Here is an 11,911-nt window from a genome sequence, read left to right on the forward strand (position 1 = left end):
ATTGATTCAATATTGAATCAAGTCAAACAAGTCACAAGTTCCCTTTACTATACAGGCAACGTAGAAAGACCGAGAATTCTCGCGATTATTCAATAATTAATTAATAGGAAATAAAATATTTAAAATTCGATTTTCACAGATACATTTGTATCACAGATTTAAATGACCGACACGATAATTTTTAAAATATTATTATAATATTATTAAATGTTATATGTAAACCAACGTATCCGTATGCAATTTATTGGTATACGAAAGTGAAAGTATGTATGTTGGTGCGAGTGTGAACGACATATGAGCAATGATTCTGATGGCTACAAAGATCAGCTCAGGACTGGCGAGCGAGCGCTAGAAGGAGAGCGTTAGAACAGCTGGATTGCTTCTAAGCCTAGTACGAGCGATATATAAAGATATAGATCGCGAGAGAACCGATAGATGCTATAGCTGTAGAAACGAAGAAGTTGGATAGAGAGCCGAAAGGACGGCCGAATAATGTGGTGCAGTGGGCTGTACAAATAGTGGATTTACATTACTTTGCATCACTTGCTATTGCTATACTTGCTATATATAATGAATTATTTTACTACTATTGGGCAGGGAAACCCGACAATTATAATCTTAAATAATATTATTTATATTAATTATTTTTTTTATTGGTATCCGAATTCAAATACAAAAACAAATACAAATTTAAATAATGTCAGGCAGGAATACGGGCTTTGCAGTCAGATAACATTAGTTATAGCACTACTTCATTTAACGGTCAATGGGAAGAAAATATGACCTGAAGTTTGGTTTTTAGCCCCTCAACCAATCAGATCAATGCGTATGTGGGGAAAAACCTTTATTTTCCCGTACCAAAATACAGCTGGTAGTATGACAACTACTTTCCAGCTATAATCCTAGAAATATAGCAGAATTTATAATTTATAACAGCATGTGTAACATAAACATTTAAGGTTTTTATCTTGGTTTAAGGATAAATAATTATGCACATATGTATTTAGACTAGTATACATAAGTTAACGTAGAACAGTTTTAGTTCACAATATACATAAATTACATTTATGTAATAGAAATTTCTCAGTATCTCTCAGTGTTGTACGATAATTTTGTTGGTTAATTTTAAGAATCTATTAGAAATATGTTAAATTGTATAAGAATTTAAATTTTTTAAACAGAAATGCATATAGCAAATATATAACATATTAGGCAAAGCCTTGCAGTTAGTTAATCATATTTGGCTAATGTTCTACTGTTCTACTTTTACATTATATAACAATTAACATGTGTGTGACAAATAACATATAAATACCAACGCATATAACAGTAAAATTTCCTAAAAAGCTTTTAGAAATATAAAGCTTTTGGCATAACAAATATTTTAGAAAAAGGTATAACACTGTAATACTTTGAACGGAAGCTTTGGAAATCTGCAAAAGTCTACACAGGTGCTTAGTCATTTTGTATGGCCTCTTGAGTGCCATAATTTCTGCGGAAAAAAGCTTTTTGTTTGAGCTAAAGACAAGTAATGTTTGATGTAGACACAATGTGACGTAGGTACCATTTGTTTTTACATTACATTTACATTCACATTTTTAAATTAATAATAGAAAAGGAATTGATCAGGGGACAAGAATTGTTGAAATCCATAGAAACAAATCACAAGTTGTTTTCATATTAAATTTGGTTTATTTGTCCCATTATGGAATATGTACATATATGGACATATCTAAGCTAATAAGTAAATTTCATCTTTAACGCCCATCAAAAACTAATCAACACCCAATAACCGTATGAGTACGTACACCTATTATGTCCCTTGAACCTTTTGTGTTTCTGTAATTCTAATTCAAAGCCAAACTCTGCATCAAAAATGCACAAATACTTCGCTAACCGAGAAATGCAGGGACAGCCTCCAATGAATGGTAATCGAACTGCTGCTAATTGCATATTAATTGAAGGAAAATTGGCAAAATTTTCATTGAAACATTAACGAGACAGGGAAAATGAAAATTTAATATATAATGAATCACCCCTCCTCGTACATTCTCTTTCAGCCCCGTAACACCGATTCTAATTAGAAGTTGGCTTTTTGGCCATAAGGCCAATTCGATTACCGCATGAATGTAAGATAATTCAATTGTTTTATAATTTCAACTAATGTAATTATATATTTATAGGTTTCCTTTTTTCCTGCTTTTGCTCTTGGTTTAAATTGAAGAAAGAGCAGATTTCTGATAGGTTCTCAATTGAAGTGGAAAATTAAAGGATACTGCATAATTATTGTGGATTTTCGAGCTTAAGGTAAAAGAAATCAAATACTTTACTTACCATTTTATTCGAATTTTCATTTAAACTAAAAGGAAACCCAGATTGGCAAAACAATGCTTGTGAAAACATTTATCCACTGCACTCAAATTTAAAGTAAGTCCCACAAAAATATGTTAAGCGACCTCGTTTTTCTGCTCCGCATAATTTAATTAAATCAAAGCCCATGGGGGGATATGAAAAAAGGAAAATAGGGAAAACTATTTCCCCTAAAGAGAGAACAACACAACACACCGACTGACTTTTAAAATCCGCTCAAATTTAATTAAAAAAAATATAACCCAGTCAGAGAAGTACAAATAGACGCGCTCAATCAATTGGGCTACAGCCACAGACAAATAAGCCCCGCAGTGGAACACCATATACATATATATGTTTTTTACTATTTCTATAGATATACTATGTACAGAAATAAACTGAAGCTGCGGCTATAAAAATAGCCTACAAATAGTAAAAAAAAAATGCTTTCAAAATAGACGAAAAACCAAAAGGAAATCCATCCACAAACAGAAGGGAGAATAAGAATCCTAAAAGGCTCGGCCTGCCCCATAAAACTAGGCTACAAAAATGCATTTTCCAAAAAATTGTGACAGCCAAAAAGCGCACCATAAAAAACGTGCTGTTTTTTGTTGGATGGGAAGATGAAATTTTAGACCAGAGTTGAGTGGAAATCTGTCAGGGTGCCACATAGTAAGTGTGTGGCACATGTGTTTTGGGCAAACCCGAAGGGGGTTTTGATACGTAAACAAAATGTGGAGAATGAATTTAAAGTTTGGAGTGGAAAATGGCACCTGAACTGCAGTAAAAACCAAGAAATTATAACCAGAATAGAATGTACCCAAATTATCTGTACAGTTTACACGAAAAAATGCAGAATTTATCCATCGCTGGGGGAATCCTTTATCAATTATTACCCATATCTCCAATGAACATACCACCAAACAGATAACACTACAAATCCCCGTTGTAGGAATATTTAAGGATATTTACTCCGGATAAACTCTGTTTCTCTCTCTCCATAACAAGCCAAACAACACTACAGCTTATACAGTTTATGAAGCCAATCCCATTTATATGTCCATTCCATACCCACAACACACAAACAATAAAATAAACAACAATTTACAATTTTCAATATTTTCTTTGGCAAATTTCACATGTGACACATTTTTTTCTGGCTGCTGTTGCCAGGATTTTTTGTGGGCACGCTTTTATGCCATTTTTATGTGCAGTTTCGAAAAACTAAACGAAATTTTATGCTTAAGTGAACAGGCGGGCTCGCCGCGAGAATCGAAGCAACAACAACAATGTAAAGTGGGGAAATCTGTGGGTTTTTTATAGTTTGCACAACATTGATGCAAGGCAAGGTATTTTGGAAAGCCGCAGAAAAGCAGAAAACAGTTTTGAAGCAGACACCGCTCTGGCGAGCAGGAAAGAGGGGGGGTAAAGGAATAGAAGAAGGAAAGGAAAGGAAAGGAACGGAACCTACGAGTACCAGGGGCAAGCGAGCAGTCTTCGAGGTAGCTAGGAGTCAGGATCCAGGATAGCTGTGTGGAAAATTCAACGTAAATGAAATGTGTGTTTGCGTGACGCTGCCAGCGTCGTCTGTGTGTGCCTTTCTCATGTTTGTGTTAGTGTGTCAACTGTAAAAACCGCACGTGAATACACACACTCTGCCATTCACACTGACACATACACACACTCATGCACAAAGGGAAATGCCAAAGCCTGCACACAGCTGAAAGCAGCAGTCGCCAGTGTAACTGAGGAAAACATAAACTCAATTCCACAAAACCGAAGTGTTCGATACACTGAAAAACCCAAAAAAGGCCCTGTTTTCATGCACCATTCAATACTTATTTCTCACACTGTTTTTCCACCATATTGCCATTTGACCAACTTTTAATATTGATATCAATTTTAATTATATTTTGTATCTCCGAATAAATTTTTTCCCACCGTCTAACACTGTCTTTTTAGCTTTCCAGCATACCATCGGAGCAATAGTACATACAGCCAGAATTCAGTTCCAGCGCACGTGCTGTTTGGCTGTTTGAACACCTGGCTTTCGAATGATATTAGTGCTAGAGCAATGAGCTTTTTATTTTATACTGTTTGGATGGAGAGTTAGGAATGGAGAAACTATAATGCATTCCAATGGCTCAAATCAATCCAAAGAAAGAGTTTTACCAACAGTTTTACTCTTACACCAAATGTAAAGCAAATTTTCAAGGACTTAAAGTCTACTTCCTTTATATGCAATATACGAATTTCCATTTCCATTGCCAATCAATATTTTCCTTAACCTAACGCGTTGCACAAGCTGTTGGATCCGGCCTGTTCCCCTGTTGCTGGTGCTGGAACATTGAAATGTCACATGCAACAATTTCCGAGAGCATTTTAAAGATGCTTTTTATGCGCGCGTGCCATTTTGTGCCAGAGAGTGAGTGCCAGAGAAGCGAAAGCATGCATGTTCATGAATGTTCCGTGAATATAGCGCAAAATTTTATTTGACTTGCGTGTAATGTTCCCACACTCTTTGGAGCACACATCGGAACACATATATATACATCCATGTAAAGACAGCTCTGTATATGGTTTCCCTATGCGGTTGCTTTAACAATTTGTCCCAGGATTTCTGTGAATGAAAGTAACTCGTATTTAGTTTCCCTTTTAGTAAGTTGTGCAAATTAAGCCGGAAAACACAGCATAAGACAAACAGAAATGAGTCTGAAAGTGTGACAACGATCCTTGACTTGAATAATGTCTTCATTTGTGTGCATCCTTGTGCATCCTACATGAGTTGGTGTTCTTATGTGCATCATACATTTTGTATAAATCCTCTGCTTAAAATGCTTTTTGGAGTGTCTCTCATTTTGGATTACAAAACCCCAGAAGAGTCTGGGATGCAACTTTGGAAAGGATTTCAGGGCACAGAAGATGCGAATGTAATTGCATTTCAAAAGCTACAGCTTCTGATTCATTTTCCCAGAAAGAGGACAAAAGTTGAGACCACAAAGAACAGAAAGGGGCCAAAAGCGGGAAAGAGAGAAGTTCAGGTTAATAGGTCACAATTTTAATCACAAGAAAAGTACAAAACGAAGCTCTTTGAGCTTTGCAACTGCTTTCCGTCCTTCGTCCTTTCATGCCCAATCGGAATCCCAATCCCTGCCTTAGGCAAATCGTTCCATTCAATTTTCCGCTAATACAAAACCTAGCCCCGAACCACACAGAAGGCCACAGAAGACAGTCATCGTCGTTGCCTAATTACGCGTAATAGTTTATTTCGCTGGCAGCCAAATGCCACAACGCAACACCACAAAATCAGAAACAACTTAAATGGGGGGGTTTTCTAATGCAATGAAAAAAAAAGAGTGCAAATTCGACAGAAAGAGATGCAACAGTGGGTTACAGGAATGGGAAAATTAGGAGTAAGTGCAAAAAAAGTAAAAAAATAAAGAGCTCACATCATGATCTGATCTGAAAAAAGCAAGCCGAAAACTATTTGAACTCACTTTAGTTCTCACACGCATCACGTATACGCAGTGGAAAATAATAAAACCGAAAACTGGGGGAAAAAAGCGATTGTTCGCCTCCCAAAATGTAGTCCTGCCAGATGACTGCTGTGTTCTGTATAACACGAATACATTTGCATGGACGCATGCCGGAGGAGGGAAGGCAGGACACGTACATTCCCTTCAGTTCCTAATGAAGAAGGGGCCGTCATAAACACTTTGTCTTCGCCGCCGCCCCTCCCCACCCGACCCTTTTGGGGTGCTGTCGTGCATGAAAGTGATAGTGAAAAGAGTTCTTCTCTTTTTTAGAGTAGAACAGAAATAAAGTCACACAGGCACAAACACATACAGTTTAAAGCTCTCACATCCATGTAATTATGCTGGAAGGAAGCAGGAGCAGGAAAGGCTGAAGAGAAGTGTGGAGTGGTCTGAAAGTCCAACAGACAAATGAACGCCCGAATAAGCACGACAGAGGAAAAAAAAGAGGAAGAGCATACACTAACAACCACGAATACTTACAAGGCTAATACTAGTACACACGCACACAAACAAGGATATATAAATGTATATATAGCCATGCACGTGCCTCAGTTTTACAGGGACACGCCGAGATTTAAGCGCTTGGAAAATGACACAAGAGACATGGTGGGGGGGGAGTGGAGTGGATAGGAGTTAGGGCTGAGAGGAGATTACAGGGGTAGGTGGCACCCTTTTACAGGGCACAGATTTCTCTCCAGAGAATGGGCTGGCTGTCCTTTAGGGTGGCGCCTAAAATATGATAAATACTTAAAAGCGAAACTGGGGAAAACTAAGGAAAAAACGCTGCGATCAGGTCAAGATTATTCAACTCTACCTTTTAGTAAGCTAATACCCCTACATGTCTGCATCCACTGTTTACTAAAACGAGAAGGGAAGAACATCTACAAAGCGTTTAGAAACCACGATATAGTAACAGACATATCGGAATGATAGTTAAGTAGTAAAGAGAATTTCTTTGAATATATTGAAACCCTCGGGAGCCAACAACCACTCTTAGAGGACTTTTTTGATGAATAATTTTAATGTTTAGTACGATCTATATAGAAAAATGCCCTTATAAAATGTATTACCTCATGCACACCCAGTCTATCTAATACATGTATAGATCTATTCTGTTACAAAAAAGATCTATACATTTTAGGACCACTCTGAAATGGACAAAATTGAGGACAGGACGTTAGGTGCTTCGACTATACCTCGTTCGCGAAGGAACACCCTCAGACACACTGAGTCTGTAGCACCATATTAACTATGAAAAAGAGATAGACAGGGGCACAGGCATCGTCTAGGCATTGTCGAGTCCTGTCGAGTAAAGCTCATATGCAATCAGAGTAAACCAAACGGCAGAAGCAGAGGCACAGAAGAAACCCTGCTAGAGACAGCCCCAGGGCGAATGGTGGGGACACGGATTTTCCACCGTCGGAAACACAATTAAATTCAAATAAATGAATCTTAATTGAAGCAGATTAACCCCCACAGCAGCAGAAGCAGTGCCAACACCAGTCTCCATGCACCAGGGATATCCGTGATGCAGAGTGGTGGCCCATGCATGGGATGCACTGGGAGAAAAAAGAGAGTACGTTACGGGGGTATATTTGCAGTGTAAATCTTTCAGAAAACGGTGCTAAAATGAAATGGAAAATTAAATGTTTGTTAAAGATTGATTCTGCAGGAAAGAATAACGACTTTGAAATAAAAGATAGTTCTGTAGAGCTATTTTTTTGAAGAATGATATTTCCATTACAACAAAAATTGTTTTTACTTAGTTGTCATTCGTTTCTCTCAGTGTTTGGTTTGCTGTGCACTCAATGTCCTTGTCGTTGCGACCCGTCGACATTTGCCCTGCTTTCACTTCCGTTGCTATATCCGTCGTCGTCGTTGGAGGAGCGACGCCTCCTGCATTCTCCTACCATTTTCCCTTTTCTGCTGTCAAGTGCTGCTTTTTCTTATATTTTTTTTTAATGGAAATTATTAAACGAAATAGTTATTTAGTAGCCCAGAAAAGCTCCAGATGTGGGGTGCGTGTCTTGCTCAAGTATTTGGGTTATGTGTGCGCAGGGGAGGGGGAAGGGGACGTTGGAAAAAGTTAACTGCTTTGGCCCCCAGCCTATATTTCTTGGCCAGATTCCTGCCTGGGTTAATGTGCCATTCGCTTGCTGTTTCTTGCGCTCTCTTGTTGCAACTCGGCAACTGCAACATACATATAGAAACTGCAAGTGCACGCAAGTGCACCTATAAAATACCCATAGAGATTTGAGAGGCAATGAAGGAGTGTTCTCAGAGTCAGAAACGCTAAAAAAATAAGAATTTTAACGAAAGGTGAACAGTTGTTAGCTTGGTTTTTTAGGTACGCGGCATGCAGAAGCGCCCTTTGGTTGGTTCTTCGTTTGTTGCCCGAAATGCATGCATTTCTAACTCTCAAAAGAGTTGAGTGTTGAGTAGACAAACGATGGGGCAGGTGTATGGATGGGCATTCTGACTTATCTGACAGCTAGAGCTCGGTATGACCCTCCCCCTCACTCGCAGTATGTCTTAGCATTGAACATTGTGCATTATATAAAGCCAAATTAGCGGAGTGTGCCACATATTCAGATGCTTCGATGTGCATCGTAGAACAAGAGTTTTACCATAACAAAAGTCCCTAAATTAGTGACAGGAAGCAGGAAGTTCATCACATAAATAATCAAAGAAAAGCATATACCAAGAACACAGAATCACTTAATTTTCACAGAAGTTCATCAAACAAAATTCGACAGATCTTCTTAAAAGTATCGAGAAAATTGCGTATTTTGGTGGCTGCTGTCTGTGGTGCTTTATTGATCATCATCTGATCCTTTGAACCTGATGCCGTTATCTTCGGGATTTCATTCAATTGAATGGGGGTTAATTGAGGTGCCGCAATCAATTTTTTCATATGTTGATAATCATAGCCCTCACACACTTTATACAGCTTGTCATCCTCGATCATCAACCCAGCTTCGATTCCTGATTCTAGGGCACCACCCACGACAAAAAGTAGTTCTGAGAAATCCCGCCATCGGATGTTCCATTCTTTGCCCAGCTTCATAACAATATCTTCTTTTGTGGCAGGACCACAATCTTGCAACACGCGAAGGACTCCAGTTGCCAGATGAACGGTAAGATCATCCAGAGTGCTAAACTCCATTTTAATATACTATTTATAGGTAAATTTTGTACAAAAGAAATTTGTAGAGCAACAAATTTTTCAAAGAAATTATTTTACGAGAATGATTAAATATTGAATGAGAGCTGTAGGGATACAACAGTGTGCCGATAGAACTGGAAATTCAAAGATATTCTGATAATCTGTCTGTCATGTTAATGGTAATAGAGAGATAGCCAAGGTTTTACCTAAATTCAATTGAAATTTCTTTTCAGAACATCCTACCACAACAAAGGATATTTTTTCTCATTTGAAAAACATAAATTTGTGTTCTTGTATTAATTTAATATTTCTGCTTTCTGCTGCAGTGCACAAATCGGTCATGAATATGTAAATATATATACTTATACAGTACGTATCACACTCGCACACTCTCACGTGTGGTGTTATGCACACACTTCAGGGATTAATTGATGGCATGCAAGTGGCATTAAAATTACTAGGTCGGATAACCCCCTGGGGCAGGGCAGGCACTGGGGGCTTTAAGGGTTGAGCGATTCGACGGATTCAAGGATTAAGCCGCATCAGGAGGGCACTTCTAGTGAAGTTATGGTGTTTAAATTGTAAAACATTTTGTAAATATTATATCGGATTAACAAAGGATTATATTTCGATGTGTAAATGCTTTCAATGGCTATCCAGCGAGTCGTTTTGGTTTGAAGTTTGAAGATTTTTTGAGTTTCGTATGGAGAATGGAAATGAATATAAAGATGTAAAAGTAATGCATCAAAGAGAAAAACCAGAAAGCATATTGGTATACTTTTTATGTCTCATTCCATTACTCAACAATCCTCAAACAATCCGTATAAAATGTACATATTCCTGAAATGTATATAAAACGCAGAAATTATTTAAAAATCTTAAACTACTGAGTTCAACAAAATTTTGTTTTCAAGAGATTAAGGAGAATATCGTAGTGAAGCAAGAGAAGCCAAAAAAATACTTACAGACTCAAAGAGCTGAGCCCAAAAGAAATTCGTACAATGAAATTCGCAATGGAAAAGCTTAATTTCAAAATTACCGTATTATTTTTTGTTAGAAATGAATATATCCAGTTCAAAAGCTCTTTAAAGTTGAAGTTAGACGAACTTACACGTGCCCATTTGGGTTCCATCCATATCCCTATCCATATTGGTTTTTGTTTGAATAAAGCTTGAAACCTCTACCGTTGAGGACTTAGACCCACTGAAAAAGTTGAAATGTTAAATTTTCAAAACTTGCGCCAAGTTTCACAGCTGCGAGTAATTTACTGTTACATCTCTATTGACCCATTTCATCGCTAGATGTCGTCTCTCACAGTTGTGATCCCTTTCCAACACTTGAAAAGCTACGCCATCTGTTAGCGACATCTTTTTGGTTACGAAATTTGCAACATTTTCGCATTTTGAATATTTTCAAACGGACTGGAAATTATCTGTCCTTTGAAAAGTTAGTTAAGACTAAAGAAATTTGCAACTTTGAGTGCACATATCTCCTAAATTTCGACTATTTCGAAGCTTAAGCTTATCGTTTAGAAAATATTAAGCTTGCAATACAAGCGGAATTTTCCAGCGGGATGCGCAGACCCACCAAACGATAAGAACGTTATATCACCCAATGACACCGAATGCAGCGTAACAAATGCAAAACTAAAGACCTAAAATCTAGAAAAAATATTAAACAAAGACGTGAGATTGTACAATATGTATTGCAATATTGAAGTATGTATGTATGTACATATGTAAATGTATTGATAGCTGTACCTTTAGAATACAGAGCTAAACAGGCTCGATCTAAATTAGGTTGTTCACGTAAGAAATATTCAATTCACAACACTTTCTATGGAAACAAAATTAAATAAGTCTCCAAATCTTAAATGTTAAAGAATCTTTAGTATTGAGAAAATAGACGGCATACATGATGATCAAGAATTAGTTTGCCTTCCAGGGTTGGTGGGAAATGCTACCCTATCCAGATCAAATGCTAAAAGAATAGAACGAATAGAATGACATCACCCAGAGGGGCACTAACAAAATAAAACAAGGACAAACTGTAACGATGACATCGAGAGGGAAACACTTGCCAGTGCAATGGCATTGCTGTAACAGTGTGGACTTGGCTTTTGACCTAACTAATTTTGTAGTAGATATTCCAAAGGGAGACCAGAGGATACCCTGGTAATTGTATTCTTTATTTTTGTGTGGGTCGCAACCATAGTACCCTGTATCATTCTACATACATTCTGTAATACTTTTATATACTTTTCCTGTCCTTTAACTTTCCAAAAATCGATAAAATATTCAAATGCGCAAACAGAAAGTACTTTCAGCCAAGAAAACCAACATTTCAATCGCAAACAAGTACGAAATAGAATTAACAAAAATTCTTCCATCTTCCCTTACAATAAGTATACCCCCTTAGTATCCTACATAAGCCCTATTGAAAAGAGTTCCATTCTAGTGTAAAAGTAGGGAAAAATAAACACTCTCCCGACCACGAAAAGTGAAACAGACAACAGTGGCAAAAGTTGTTGGAATGCTTTTTGTTATGGCCGCTGCCGCTGCCGTTTATGGGCGACGCAATGGCGACAGAAGACAGAAAGTTCAAGGTCGGGTCACGCAAGTGCCAAAAGGGGTAAAAGAAGTCACTCTAAAGCCTAATAATTAGCTTAGGTCAGGGACCCCCCGAACTCTTAATTGGAGCTCACTTTTTAGTACTTTTCTGTGGTCTCTAATATGATTATCGGTCTCTATCCAATAAGTGTCAATTACCAAAAGGATATCCCTCTTTTGGGATAAGGATTGGGACTTTCGAGTCTAAAAAACTAAATGAGATTTCTCCCCCAAAACAATGAACACACAAA

At 37.6% G+C, this 11,911-nt stretch overlaps 1 long non-coding RNA gene across 5 annotated transcripts; it reads left to right on the plus strand.

The window, feature by feature from the left end:
- The first annotated feature begins 1,587 nt into the window (after nucleotides 1–1,587).
- Nucleotides 1,588–4,468, plus strand: LOC26533565 (uncharacterized). Of its 5 annotated transcripts, none has more exons than XR_004469225.1 (5): nucleotides 1,588–1,928; nucleotides 2,061–2,129; nucleotides 2,184–2,307; nucleotides 2,367–2,427; nucleotides 4,312–4,468. It is a non-coding gene; the product is annotated as an uncharacterized lncRNA (long non-coding RNA). The 5 variants fall into 5 exon arrangements; XR_004469224.1 differs by lacking the exon at nucleotides 4,312–4,468 and having other exon boundaries at nucleotides 1,588–1,800; nucleotides 1,859–1,928; nucleotides 2,367–2,713; XR_001451474.2 differs by lacking the exon at nucleotides 4,312–4,468 and having other exon boundaries at nucleotides 2,367–2,713.
- Nucleotides 4,469–11,911: the final 7,443 nt, after the last annotated feature.

Source organism: Drosophila pseudoobscura, chromosome 4 (genome assembly GCF_009870125.1).
Source record: "Drosophila pseudoobscura strain MV-25-SWS-2005 chromosome 4, UCI_Dpse_MV25, whole genome shotgun sequence".
NCBI lineage: Eukaryota > Metazoa > Arthropoda > Insecta > Diptera > Drosophilidae > Drosophila > Drosophila pseudoobscura.